The sequence below is a fragment of the Lycium barbarum genome, chromosome 1, assembly GCF_019175385.1.
Source record: "Lycium barbarum isolate Lr01 chromosome 1, ASM1917538v2, whole genome shotgun sequence".
In the NCBI taxonomy this organism is placed as follows: Eukaryota; Viridiplantae; Streptophyta; class Magnoliopsida; order Solanales; family Solanaceae; genus Lycium; species Lycium barbarum.
Genome location: NC_083337.1, coordinates 122,443,645 through 122,458,098, shown reverse-complemented (window position 1 = coordinate 122,458,098; position 14,454 = coordinate 122,443,645).

The window sequence follows — 14,454 nt, the reverse complement described above, 5'->3', positions numbered from 1 at the left end:
TTGTTGATCTCATCTTATGATAGTTGTTCCTTCAAGATGAGATATAGCGATGATGATGATTCCATACTGGCAATCGGAGATTTACCGACCTTTCGTCACTGCGATGGAGTTATAGCTTTTATTTGGGCTCTCATGCATGCTTTATATATATGTATGTATTTTCATATAGAAGGGCTCGATGGAGTTATAGCTTTTCTTTGGGCTCTCATGCATGCTTTATATTATGTAGATGTACATTTATCTTGTAGATTCATGCCCTTACAGATTATGATATTTATGAGTCATCTTCGTGGTACACCTATTATATATGTATATGTACATATATATATATATATATATATATATATATATATGTACATGTTCGGGAAATGTATGCCAAGAGGTGCTAGGAAGGTTAGCTCCGGCTGCCCGTCATGACCCTTTGGTTGGGTCGTGACATTAGTTAAATAAAGAAATTGTAAGAAAGGGAATCCTACCATTGAAACGGCTACAATACAACCAATTGAACCATATCCAACATCATTCCACTCCACGAATACTCACCAAGGAAGAATCTACCCCAAACGGCTACCCATTGTAGGACAAGTCCCAACATGACCAGACCTAACCGAAAATAAGCCTCCCTCACCGTCTACCACACACCAACACTATCTCAACCCTACTTATCATTAGCCAAACACTAGAGTCAATCGCTAACACTCGCAAGTATGATGCATAACTTAAGTCTCCAGTACAACAACTACTCCCTTAATTACCAACCTAGTTCCACCGACTCACCGTACCAAGGAAAATATCCAGCTAGAGTATACTTAAGGTCACACCTCCCACACAACCCGGAATGTCATTTCATTTGCCAAACACCAAGTCCGACTTATCTTCCCGAAATCACCATTAAGCCAAAGTATAATCACTAGAACCCCTATCAAGTCCATAATGTCACCAACATATCAAAATCAATGCCAAAACCAACAATATGAGAATATGAAATGAATGCAAATGCAATCCAATGATACACACATGCTTTGGGCGAGCGATCTGTACGCTCCGACAGTCATGACCCATGGGGGACCGCTAATTCCATGTACCTGTTGTGGAGTACAGTCCGATCCAATAGTCAGTGTTGCGAACGTGCAACCCGATCCAATTAATGTTGTGGTACGTGCAACCCTATCCAAGTAAGTGTTGCGGTGCGTAACTCCATCCCAATATATGAACATATGAGTAAATTGCATGATTACAATCTCAATATGACTATATGAATGCTCGTACCGCACATGGTCACATATCACAACAAAAATATCAATATCATAACTTTCCCTTCCTCCCAACTAGTCAACAATAACATATACCATCCCCTAACCATATGGTAATCACTAGGCATGAAGTCTAGAGTTACTCGGAAGACAACAAGTCCCAACACATAAGACAACAACCCAAAATAACATAACAAGACGACAAGCCATAAATCAACAATACCAACCTAAGTATTACATCCCAAACTCTAACTCGAAGGTGTACATAGTTTCTCCAACAATTTCTGATACTACATATGAATCGCTAGCTGAAGTCTAACCCAAGGGTAAGCGAGTAACACTAATAGTACCTATTCAATGGAAAGAACCCAATGAAATAATACGAACCAACACCCACAACTAGCAAGGCAACCCGACGAAATAATACAAACAACAACCTTGAATAACAAATACCAATCTAGAATAACCATCCCAATTTCTTGTCTGAAGACCTCGGCATGCTTTCTCCATCACTATCTATTGCATAATTATGAAATACTAATAGGAGTTTACTCGAGTAAGTCTTAACCTACCTCCAAGGCGAGCAGGTACCATGAACATCCATTTGATCTTCATCTTTGCATCTCTGAACCGCGACTCATGACGGAGGGTCTAGGAATGTCAATGAATCCCAAAAAGACAAGGGTCAAGTTCTAGGAATTTTATACAAAGCTTCGGATTTGAAAGGGTAAAATCAAAATCTATTCTCAACTAACTTTTCTAAGTTCCTTTTGAATAATAATCCATTTTTCATTGCTAATTTCACTCCAAAAATCATACATAAAAGTCTTTTCCCTATAAAATCCCTATAAAATACCTATTTCAAGAACCCATTTTGTAACCCATTAGTAAAATAAAGGAACGATTAGCAATAGAGGTTGGTTAATTTAGCTAGAGTATGAATCTGTAGGATTTCTTCAAGAAAGCCTAGATTTTAAGCTTAGAAATTTCATTTTATCCTCCTAGGGTTTAAACAAATTTGAAGCCTTCATTTTTATTAGCTCTAGTAGATGAATATTAATAAATGAAACAATAAATAAAAGCGAGATGAAATAAATGAGGTAAAGGGGATACCTTCTCCATTAGCTCTCCAAATGCCCCAAGTGGCGGCTAGGATTTAGGGTTTTAAGAAAAATGGGGCCAAATCCCGAAATGAAACTTAATACTAGGTTAGTTCTGCATTGTCTGCTGTGGCGGGCATGCTATGGCGGTAGAGTAGTCTGTTGTTGTCACGACTCAACTAGGGTCGCGACGGGTACCCGATACCACTATAACGAGCACCACTTATCTGGCATCTTACTCTTACTACTGAGTGGGCCGTATAAACGATACCGTCGTTTGTTTACTTAACACAATTATTAATAGCATACTTGTAAACAAGTGTTAATAAAATTTACTAACATATTATATAGCGACAAGGACAAACAAGGTTATGAAACATCTGACTGTACATATCTGTCTACGAGCCTCTAAACAAGTTACATAGTTTACAAGGAGGGCCGGGTTCTGCCGTGCCCAAATATATACACAAAAGTAGTACCGATAGACTGAAGCTCCGGAACAACTGGAGCGCTCTCAATGTACCACTGGTGGAGCTCCTAGGAATCAAACCCGTCTACCTGCTTACCTGCGTGGCATGAAACGCAGCGTCCACAAGAAGGGACGTCAGTACGAGTAATGTACTGAGTATGTAAGGCATGAATAATAACTTAAGATCATAGTAAGAGACATAAAGCACAACATAGAGTAAGGAAATAACCTACACCTCTGTTTGCCTCTTAAGGAGGATAGCATGCATACTAACTTTACCTTTTTAAACAATATAAAAATATTTAAAAGTAAACTGCCCGACCATATAGGTACGGTGTAATGCTGCCCGGCCATTTAAGCACGGTGTGATCATCATTAGCTCGCGTCCAGGCCTCCCGCGTCCGGGGTAATCATAATCTGCCCACTGCAGTGGTGTCTCTGCCCGGCCGCCTATTGGACGGCGCGGTGTTATACTGCCCGGCCATGTAGGCACGGTGTTATTAAAATACATACATAATTATAAAGCATGCATGAGAGCCCAAGTGAAAGCTACAACTCTATCGGAGTGACGTAAGGTCGATAACCTCCGATTATATTATGGAATAATCATCCCGACTTTGTCTCACCTTGAAGGAACAATTATTATAAGATGAGACTAGCAACCAATAACAGCGTTAAGTGAACATAGAATAAGATCATAACCACGTTTCGAGTCAATCCGAGTTAGTATAAGAAAGTTATGGACATTGTCCCTTACAAAAACCTTTAAACATAAAATCATTTTCATCGTAGAAATATTCTCATCCTTGACATCATCATTATCATTGTAAAACATATCCGTCGTTGTTGTCATAAGAGCTTACAAAATCATAAACCTTAGTTTGGAAAAATACGACATTTTGGAAAACAACTATGAATTATTAGGAAAGGAATTACGCCTCCGAGTCATAAACATCTAACTTTTGAGAACAAGGAAGATATGGAAACATTTATGAAGCCATAACATAGGAATCATGCCTTTTAAAGAAAGGGACGAGCCTTAACATACCTTGTCCGCTTCCTTAGTCAATCCAACTTAACTCTTGGCCTTCCCAAAATCTATAACAATGTTAATGAATACAAACATTAGCTATAGATATCCAAGAATCTCATTCTAAACTAACACTTTTGTCTACCGAAATTTTGGCAGCATTTCCCCTGTAAATACACCATCCCCGAGAATCTAACTCGGCCAATTTTATCAACAACAATCCGAGAATTCAACTCGGCCAAATTATCAACAACAATACCAACAATCATACTAACAACTTCAACAATCAATCCAAAATATATTCTAACATTAGCAACCTTCGTCACACAATTCATCGGCAATTCATTTATATTCAATTCAATCACATATAATCCAACTAACACCAATGATCCCACATTCAAGTATTAATCCGAAATCTTTCTAACATGATTCAAAAATACTTCAACAATTCACATAACATTCCAAACGACCCAATCAACATACTATTTTCCCCGAGACCTTCCAACTCCAATAAGAACAATAACAACCTAATTCCTTCTTTCAAATTCAATCACAACAACCCAACAATTTACACACTAACACCATTATCTTCCATAAATACAAGAAGACTATTTTCAAATCACACTAATTTCTAAAACAACTCTCCAACCATCACAACCTCACTAGAATCATCCAACTTTCATTATCAACATAGCATCCACAACAACAACAACCAAACACTAGATAAAATAATTAAATCATTATTCCTACACACACACATACATGCACGGCCACAACAAGTGTCCATATTTCCATGAGTTTCATCCACTTTCACATACTACAACATACATAATCATCCATAACATATAAGAAAAGGATTAAACCTTACCTTTTTCCTTGATTCTTCACTTGGCTAGAATTTGTAACTTGTATGAATATATGTTTTTCTTGCCCCAATAACCACTTCACTTTACTAAGGACCCTTCAATGGATTGTTTGGCTAGAAGAAAATAATTTTTTGGTTATTTTCTCCAAGGTTCTTGCTTGGTTGGGGGGGCCGAATAGCCCTTCTATTTTTCTCCTTCCTTTTTTGTTCTCTAAGTTTCTTGAAATTTCTAGGAGTGAGGTGAATAAGATGACTAATAAGTCGTCTTTTGGACTCATTTATTTTGTCCCCATATGGGCTTGGCCCATCTACATGGACGGCCAAATAGTCCCTTTAATTCCAAGCCCAAATTTTTTTTTTTGTTTTTTTTTGCTCTTCATGAACATTTAATTTTTTCCAAATTCCAAATTTGCCCTTAGCCTTCCTTCATATTTCCATGAGTCGTCTTGCGAATTTCCCTTTTTACCCCTAGCCTCTCTTAATATTTCCACATCAATAACTTTCATAAACAACTTGTGCTAACAATATCAAAATGTAGCCTTGCTCTTAACTTCCCGCAATTATCTTGGATTATCCGAATGTACAAAATGCGGGATATAACATCCTCCCCCCCCCCCCCCCCCCCTTTAGAAAATTTGTCCTCGAATGTTGAACTGGCCTCATGGTGTATTATAACACTTTGGGGAGGTCTCCCTTATAATTGTCACATACGATCACTGAGCATTTCCGTTTTAGAAGCTTAGGTCGCCTGTCGGCCGGGGGATGATCAACTTAGCTCCACCAACATTGAACCACCCGATAGGTAACTTACACTCCTTGCTATACCAAGCCTCATATGGTGCTGTCTCAGTTGTCCTTTTTATATTTGTTGACCTCTCCAGGTATATTCCGTATGTTCTCCCTATATATATCTGCCTCATATTACACCCGTTGTCAATTTATTTCTACGTCCTTTCCTTTCTGCCCGTTCTTTATCTTTCATCCTGTTTTCTTTATAGTCGAACTTCTCGATCTTCACATGAACCTCTCATTACACATCGTGGGTTTTCTGATCAACTACTCATTACCCCGGGTCCTTTCTTTGATATTTCTGACACTTCGAAGCTCCTTACTCTCTATGTACTCACTTTCTTTCTGTTCCCGAATATTACTGTATTAGGACTTTCCAGCCTTAACTGGTGGTAGATCCAATATCAGTTTTACCCTGTAACTTCTGTACTTATGTCTTTCACTCTGTCTCTTGAATTCCGTTCGGTTAGTGTCCTCTATATATCGCAACACTAGTTGCTGGGATTCACTTATCGATCGATACAGTCACAATGAGATGTCATATACCTATATATATATATTTACTACCATTTCCTTCACAAACATTCCCAAATGCTATTCAAACTTCCTTTAATCCTAAAGTCGTGTCGTGCTTTCTCCCTTTTCACTAGCCTAGTCCGTCTCAGCCTACGCGACCTCTATAAGGTTTCTAACCGCTCCACACACTCTAATTTCCTTTAGGTTGCCCTAATTTCACATTCGTCTCCTATACCTACATTTATGGAATTTTCAGTGCACTTCCCAGGGGGTCACCCATCCTAAAATTGCTCTCACCCTAGCACGCTTAACCTCGAAAGTTCAATGCATTTCGATGTCTTAATGCTGGTATATTTGCCTCCACTCCCCCGTACGACCTTTATCACGTAATCTGGAGTAAGTTGGGGTCTTGACAACTTCCGAAACATTCTCGTAACGCATCTCTCCCTTTTAATTACTATTTTAGCCTTCACAATCCCCAACATTCACCTCTTACCTATGTGTACGACTACCTTTCGTCCCAAATTTCCAAACTCCCAATACGTTCAGCAATACAAGAAGCAATATATAATAAAGTAGAATCTAGGTCAATCAACACATACACATCATAGAAGAATGCCAATAATGTACCTGTAGCCACGTCCGGGGAAGATTCATGATCCTGTCGTCCCGTCAATGCATATATACGGTTCTGAGGACCGCCTGAACTGGGTACCCCTCGTCTGCCTCGGCCACGGCTTGCTGGAGCCTGGGAAGTCTGTCCAGGAGGGCGCACAGGTGAAAAAAAACCGGCTACCGATCCTATGGGTTGAACCTCACCTCTACCGCGCATCGAGAGGCAATCACGCATCATATGCCCCATCTGTCCGCAAGCATAACAAGCGTCTGAACCCAAACGGCACTGTCCCGAATGCATCCTACCACACTGGTTGCACTGTGGAGAGGGTGGCCTCATCTGACCAAATTCACCGCTGTACTGGGAGCTTGAAATCTTAGAACTCTGACCCCGTCCGGAATAAATAGGATGATCAAATCTCTTGCCCGCAAACCGAGGGGGGCACTGGTTGCTGATTTGCCCCATGACTGGAATATTGCTGCCTTTGGCTCCCTCTGAAGTCACTAGTGGCACCAACAGATCTGGCCCTCTTGCTGCGCCCCTGGTCAAACTCACGTTCGCCTTTCTGTAGCTGTTGTTGTTCCTCCAGGTTTGGGGCGTGGGCCTGGATACGAGCAATAGTCATCCCATCCTGGAGTGAAGCCGTCAAGCAATCCTTAACTAAATGTGGCCCCAACCCACTCACAAACCGATATACACGATCTCACATATCAGCCACCATGGCTGGGGCATACCTGGCTAAAGAGTTGAAACGGAGACTGTATTCCTGGGCACTCATATTTCCCTGTTTGAGATTCAAAAACATATTGGCTCGAGCCCGTCGAACCTCCGGTGGTAGGTAATGTCGCAGGAATGCTTCAGTGAACTCTTGCCAAACCGGGGGAGGTGCATTCGCTCCCCTAGAAGATATCCAATTGTTATACCACTAAACCGCTACATCCCGCAATCTATATGAAGCAAACTCTACTGACTCTGTATCCGAAGCATGTATTATCCTCAGTGTCCTCAGCATCTCGTCTATGAAACCTTGCGGGTCTTCCTGTGGTTTCGATCCATAAAACTCTGGAGGCTTCAGGGTGATAAAATCACGAGCTCTTGCACTCACCGCCCTGTCTCCCTGGCCCATACCTTGCCGCTGAGCTTGTGCGGCGACTAACTGGGTCAGCAACTGAATAGCTTCTGTTATCTGCTGGCCCAGAGCTGCTGGCGGTGGAACTGGAGGTACTGGGGCTGGAGCTGGAACTCCTTCCTGCTCTGCTGACATGGGGGAAGCAGGAGAAGTCTGAGGAGGAGCTTCGTTATGAGACTCGCCTTCTTCTACTTCCGCCGGTGGCTCCCGTTCAACTCTTTTTCCAGCCACCGTCTTGCCCTTCTAGGTCGCCGTAGCTTTCCTCTTCACCGGCATTACTGAAACCATAACACAGGATTAAGAAAAGAACATGGAAGCTTGGTAACATAGCTCTATCGCACGATCTAGAGTACAAAGAAGGTATGATTTCCTAAATGCCCTGCAGCCCCTTGTTAATAAGTGTGGCGCGCTACACACCCATAAACAGGACCCTACTGAACACGGCTCGTAGACAATCCCTAGGACGAACTGCTCTGATACCACTTTTGTCACGACCCAACTAGGGCCGCGACGGGTACCCGATACCACTATACCGAGCACCTCTTATCTCTCATCTTACTCTTACTACTGAGTGGGCCGTATAGACGATACCGTCGTTTCTTTACTTAACACAATTATTAATAGCATACTTGTAAACAAGTGTTAATAAACTTTACTAATATATTATACAGCGACGAGGACAAATAAGGTTATGAAACATCTGACTGTACATATCTGTCTACGAGCCTCTAAACAAGATACATATATTTACAAGGAGGGCCGGGTTCTGCCGTGCCCAAATATATACACAAAAGTAGTACCGATAGACTGAAGCTCCGGAACAACTGGAGCGCTCTCAATGTACCGCTGGTGGAGCTCCTAGGAATCAAACCCGTCTACCTGCTTACCTGCGTGGCATGAGAAGCAGCATCCACAAAAAGGGACGTCAGTACGAGTAATGTACCAAGTGTGTAAGGCATGAATAATAACTTAAGATCATAGTAAGAGACATAAAGCACAACATAGAGTAAGGAAATAACCTGCACCTCTGTTTGCCTCTTAAGGCGGATAGCATGCATACTCACTTTACCTTTTTAAACAATATAAAAATATTTACAAGTAAACTGCCCGACCATATAGGTATGGTGTAATGTTGCCCGGCCATTTAAGCACGGTGTGATCATCATTAGCCCGCGTCCAAGCCTCCCGCGTCCGGGGTAATCATAATCTGCCCACTGCAGTGGTGTGTCTGCCCGGCAGCCTATTGGACGGCGCGGTGTTACACTGCCCGGCCATGTAGGCACGGTGTTATTAAAATACATACATAATTATAAAGCATGCATGAGAGCCCAAGTGAAAGCTACAACTCTATCGGAGTGACGTAAGGTCGATAACCTCTGATTATATTATGGAATAATCATCCCGACTTTGTCTCACCTTGAAGGAACAATTATTATAAGATGAGACTAGCAACGAATAACAGCGTTAAGTGAACATAGAATAAGATCATAACCACGTTTCGAGAAAATCCGAGTTAGTATAAGAAAGTTATGGACATTGTCCCTTACAAAAACCTTTAAACATAAAATCATTTTCATCGTAGAAATATTCTCATCCTTGACATCATCATTATCAATGTAAAACATATTCGTCGTTGTTGTCATAAGAGCTTACAAAATCATAAATTTTAGTTTGGAAAAATACGACATTTTGGAAAATAACTATCAATTATTAGGAAAGGAATTACGCCTCCGAGTCATAAACATCTAACTTTTGAGAACAAGGAAGATATGGAAACATTTATGAAGCCATAACATAGGAATCATGCCTTTGAAAGAAAGGGACGAGCCTTAACATACCTTGTCCGCTTCCTTAGTCAATCCAACTTAACTCTTGGCCTTCCCAAAATCTATAACAATGTTAATGAATACAAACATTAGCTATAGATATCCAAGAATATCATTCTAAACTAACACTTTGTCTACCGAAATTTTGACAGCATTTCCCCTGTAAATACACCATCCCCGAGAATCTAACTCGGCCAATTTTATCAACAACAATCCGAGAATTCAACTCGGCCAAATTATCAACAACAATACCAATAATCATACTAACAACTTCAACAATCAATCCAAAATGTATTCTAACATTAGGAACCTTCGTCACACAATTCATCGGCAATTCATTTATATTCAATTCAATCACATATAATCCAACTTACACCAATGATCCCACATTCAAGTATTAATCCGAAATCTTTCTAACATGATTCAAAAATACTTCAACAATTCACATAACATTCCAAACGACCCAATCAACATACTATTTTCCCCAAGACCTTCAACTCCAACAAGAACAATAACAACCTAATTCCTTCTTTCATATTCAATCACAACAACCCAACAATTTACACACTAACAACATTATCTTCCATAAATACAAGAAGACTATTTTCAAATCACACTAATTTCTAAAACAACTCTCCAACCATCACAACCTCACTAGAATCATCCAACTTTCATTATCAACATAGCATCCACAACAACAACAACCAAACACTAGATAAAATAATTAAATCATTATTCCTACACACACACATACATGCACGGCCACAACAAGTGTCCATATTTCCATGAGTTTCATCCACTTTCACATACTACAACATACATAATCATCCATAACATATAAGAAAAGGATTAAACCTTACCTTTTTCCTTGATTCTTCACTTGGCTAGAATTTGCAACTTGTATGAATATATGTTTTTCTTGCTCCAATAACCACTTCACTTTGCTAAGGACCCTTCAATGGATTGTTTGGCTAGAAGAAACTATTTTTTTGGTTAATTTTTCTCCAAGGTTCTTGCTTGGTTGGGGGGGGGCGAATAGCCCTTCTATTTTTCTCCTTCCTTTTTTGTTCTCTAAGTTTCTTGAAATTTCTAGGAGTGAGGTGAATAAGATGACTAATAAGTCATCTTTTGGACTCATTTATTTTGTCCCCATATGGGCTTGGCCCATCTACATGGACGGCCAAATAGCCCCTTTAATTCCAAGCACAAATTTTTTTTTTGTTTTGTTTTGCTCTTCATGAAAATTTAATTTTTTCGAAATTCCAAATTTTCCCTTAGCCTTCCTTCATATTTCCATGAGTCGTCTTGCGAATTTTCCTTTTTACCCCTAGCCTCTCTTAATATTTCCACATCAATAACTTTCATAAACAACTTGTGTGCTAACAAGATCAAAATGTAGCCTTGCTCTTAACTTCCCGCAATTATCTTGGATTATCTGAATGTACAAAATGCGGGATATAACAGCTGTAGTGGGCTCTTGGAACAACAGACACACTCGCTATAGCGGTATGAGGGTGGCTGGCACGGACGCGCCATGGCGGCATATATGTCTGCTGCAGCACATCACTGGGCCCTAATGTCCCTAAATGATTTCAATTCTTTCTAACTCAATTTCGGATTAATTTAAATAGGAAAATTCTCTTGCAGGGCTAACTTCACACTGATCAATGATGGTTTAGGACATGAATCTCGAGAAACTTTTAGTAACGACCCAATGGGCCGTTACACAGTGGTGGAAAAATTAAGTTGGACTTCGACGTGGCTATATGGTAGTGGTTTGTGGTTTCTTTTAGGAAAGTGTTTATCGGTTCTAGATTAGAAAGCAATGTTACTTATGGCGAGTGAAGACTTAAGATGTTGGGCAACTGTGGTCCTTGTCCTTAAGTAAAGGGTGTGTTCACTGGTCGTCATGTTGAGACGAATGATAAGGATATCATGGAATCAAGAGATAGTTAATTTGAGAGTTATGTTGCGGTCATACATTGTAGAATTGACATGAGGGTTCAATATTGAGTTGGTATGTTAGGTTATGCCGTGGGACGATAGGAGCCAGTGGTTGACTAATAAGAAAGACTCTAGTATTGGCCAAGTGCAATTTTTAGTACTCAAGGAGCTATCGGGTGTTGCATCTACTCTTGGACAAGGAGTGTGAGTATTGTACCAGTTTTGTAAGTTCCAGCTAGTTCCCGCTATTTCTAGTGTTACGACTATGTGGAATTGATCGGATGAGGGCGATAATCGCACAATTTGTGAGAGATGTTATGGTTCAACAAGTAAGGAAAGAGGTGATTCTTTGCGGGCGAGTAGTGGTTAAAGGCATTGAAGTGGTAGATCAAAGATGGGGTTTGAATTCATTCAAGTTGTGGAGAACATCTCAGAAATTGAGTTAATGAAATTTGAGCAAGGGAACCTTGGTGGAGACACATGAGGACATTAGTAGGACGGTGTATATGATATGTTGGATTTAGTAAGGAATTGGTTTTAGAGTTAAGTGATGTAAGGGAACTCCAGTGTGTAGAGTGTGTGGCATACTACTATCTCCAGAATTGGCTAGGCTAGTTTGAAAGAATTATGATTATGTGGTATACTATTGAGTGAGTTCGAGTAATGGTCAGACGGTGGCAGTGAATGAGAGCTGATAGAAATTGAGGAATTGAAGAGTAAAAAAAGTATAGTTGATCGAGAATCGGTAAGAATAAGGTACATCTTCGGGATTACTTGGGTCAGCATGGATTGTGGTGTTATTTTCTTGCACATTTCAGATGAGGTGTAATTGTTGAGTACGCTTAAAGAAGGAAGTCTACAGAAATGGACTAAGTGACATGACGAAGTTCCGTGAGATTTCGTGATAGCAGCTAATGAGGAGAAATTTTAGGTAACCGACATGTTAAGGTTTATGGAAAGTGGCTTATGTGGTACGCAGTTGGGTAATTTTGTAGCACTTTTCAATGGATGAGTTAGTGTGGTTTAAAGGAAAGGAATTCTGGAAATCCCTATAACGTAAAGGCTAGAGTTGTATTTTTGAGATGTGACTGCATTCGTGGTACTGCATTATGTTGTGGATATACCTAACTGGATAGCTTGGGTGAGCATTTTTGGAATATTAAAGGCTTGGGAACAGTTGTGCGAGGTTGGTGCAAAAGATTGTGAGATTTGATGCTTTCGGAATGGTGATAGACGTATCAAGGTGCTATAGTAGGAGAATCGACGGTTAAGGGTGTATTAATTGAGATGCTTAGAGTTGTGAGTGAGTTCAAGGGAAGTACAGGGAGATTTTAATGTATTTAGAGTTCATGGGGTCTATCAGTTTCGTGTATCGGGTGAAGGTTGAGAAACGTGAAGATTGAGATCATAAGGTGTAGTTCTTCGGTACTAAGTTGATGACTGGTTAGAATTCAGCCTTCGGATTCGAAGGGACAGACATGATTGAGTATGCATGAGGAAAAGTTTCGAATTGGCTGCCACAGATTTTTGATAGCACTATGATTGATTTCGGAAAGTTTGGAGTCAGTTCAGGTGACTATTGGTGGTATTCAGGGGTTATGCATTCATTCCAGGTCAGAATTGTTCGATTAGAGATAGATGGACTATGTTTATATTTCTAGGAGGACTTCTAGGTTCCTAGTAAATCACCTTCACATATTCAATGTGTTTCAGTTCAGATTTGAGATATGACAGGTTTACCGAGCCTTATTAGGGTTTGCGAGTGGACTTGAAGATATTTTATAGAGAGAAACTATGCAGACAAATATAATGGTTTATGTCGGTACTTGGTAATTATTTGAAGAGGAAATATGGTTGCGAGAGGTTTGTAGAGTGATCGGATGGTTTCCTACGAACTTGGTCGGTAAGGTAATCAGTGGGTATGCTTCCAGTATTGTAATTTGAAGGTTTAAGAAGACTTGGAACTAGCGAAGTCGGTTGTGAGTAAGATCAGTTTGATGGAATTGCTTAGAGTGGCTCCCATAAAGAAATAATTCTTTTCTGGCAAGAGTAAGTCATGGTTTCGGGCTTATGTTTAGGTGTTTTTAAGAAATCGTGGTGTGAAGAAAAACCTTGGAAGGTAAGCGAGAAATATTAGTGGAATCAGAATATTTTACCAGTTCAGAGTGGGTTATGGTTTGTGGCTCTATCTATATGATTGTGTTGTTTCGAAAGTGTTTGTGGGACCTATCGATCGTGTTCAGGGGTGTGGTATATCGAATTAAAGAATTCAAGCAGAGGCAGTTCTTAAATTGGGGGATCAGTTGTGAAAGAAATTTCGGGTATGGAAAATATGGAAATTGGGTCTTTGAGATAAGTTAAAGGAAGTTTTGAGTGATGAAGTGAGTGAGCAGTGATATTTGCACATTTCTTACCATGGAGGCTTCCGTGTGGTTATAATGAAGATTCCTTGGCTATCTCCAGCTTTTGTACTCTTCTTCATCGTTCGAAGACGAATGATTGTTTAATTAGTATCTGATGTAGCGACCCGGTCGGCCGTTTTGAGAACCGATGCTCTATTTTACATATTGTCCAATCCAAAAGCTTTGTAATTATTATTTTGACCTGATTGCAAAATTTTAAGTTAAATGGATGTCCTTTGCTTCACTTTGGGAGAAGGTTTCATTTTGGAAATCCCAGTATTCAATTATTTGGATAAATTGTATATTCTAGGAAAACGTGCTCTGATTGGCAATCTGAAGATTCCGTTAGATTTGAAATATCATTTATGACCTGTAGAAATTGACGGGGCTAATTTTTGAGTTCATTTGGTTGGTCTTTGACAATTAAATCGGTTTTAGTATTAAATATGCCTATTCATGGTAAAAAGATGGTCACGCGAAGAAAGAAGACCTCGGATTCGAAATTTATTTCCATT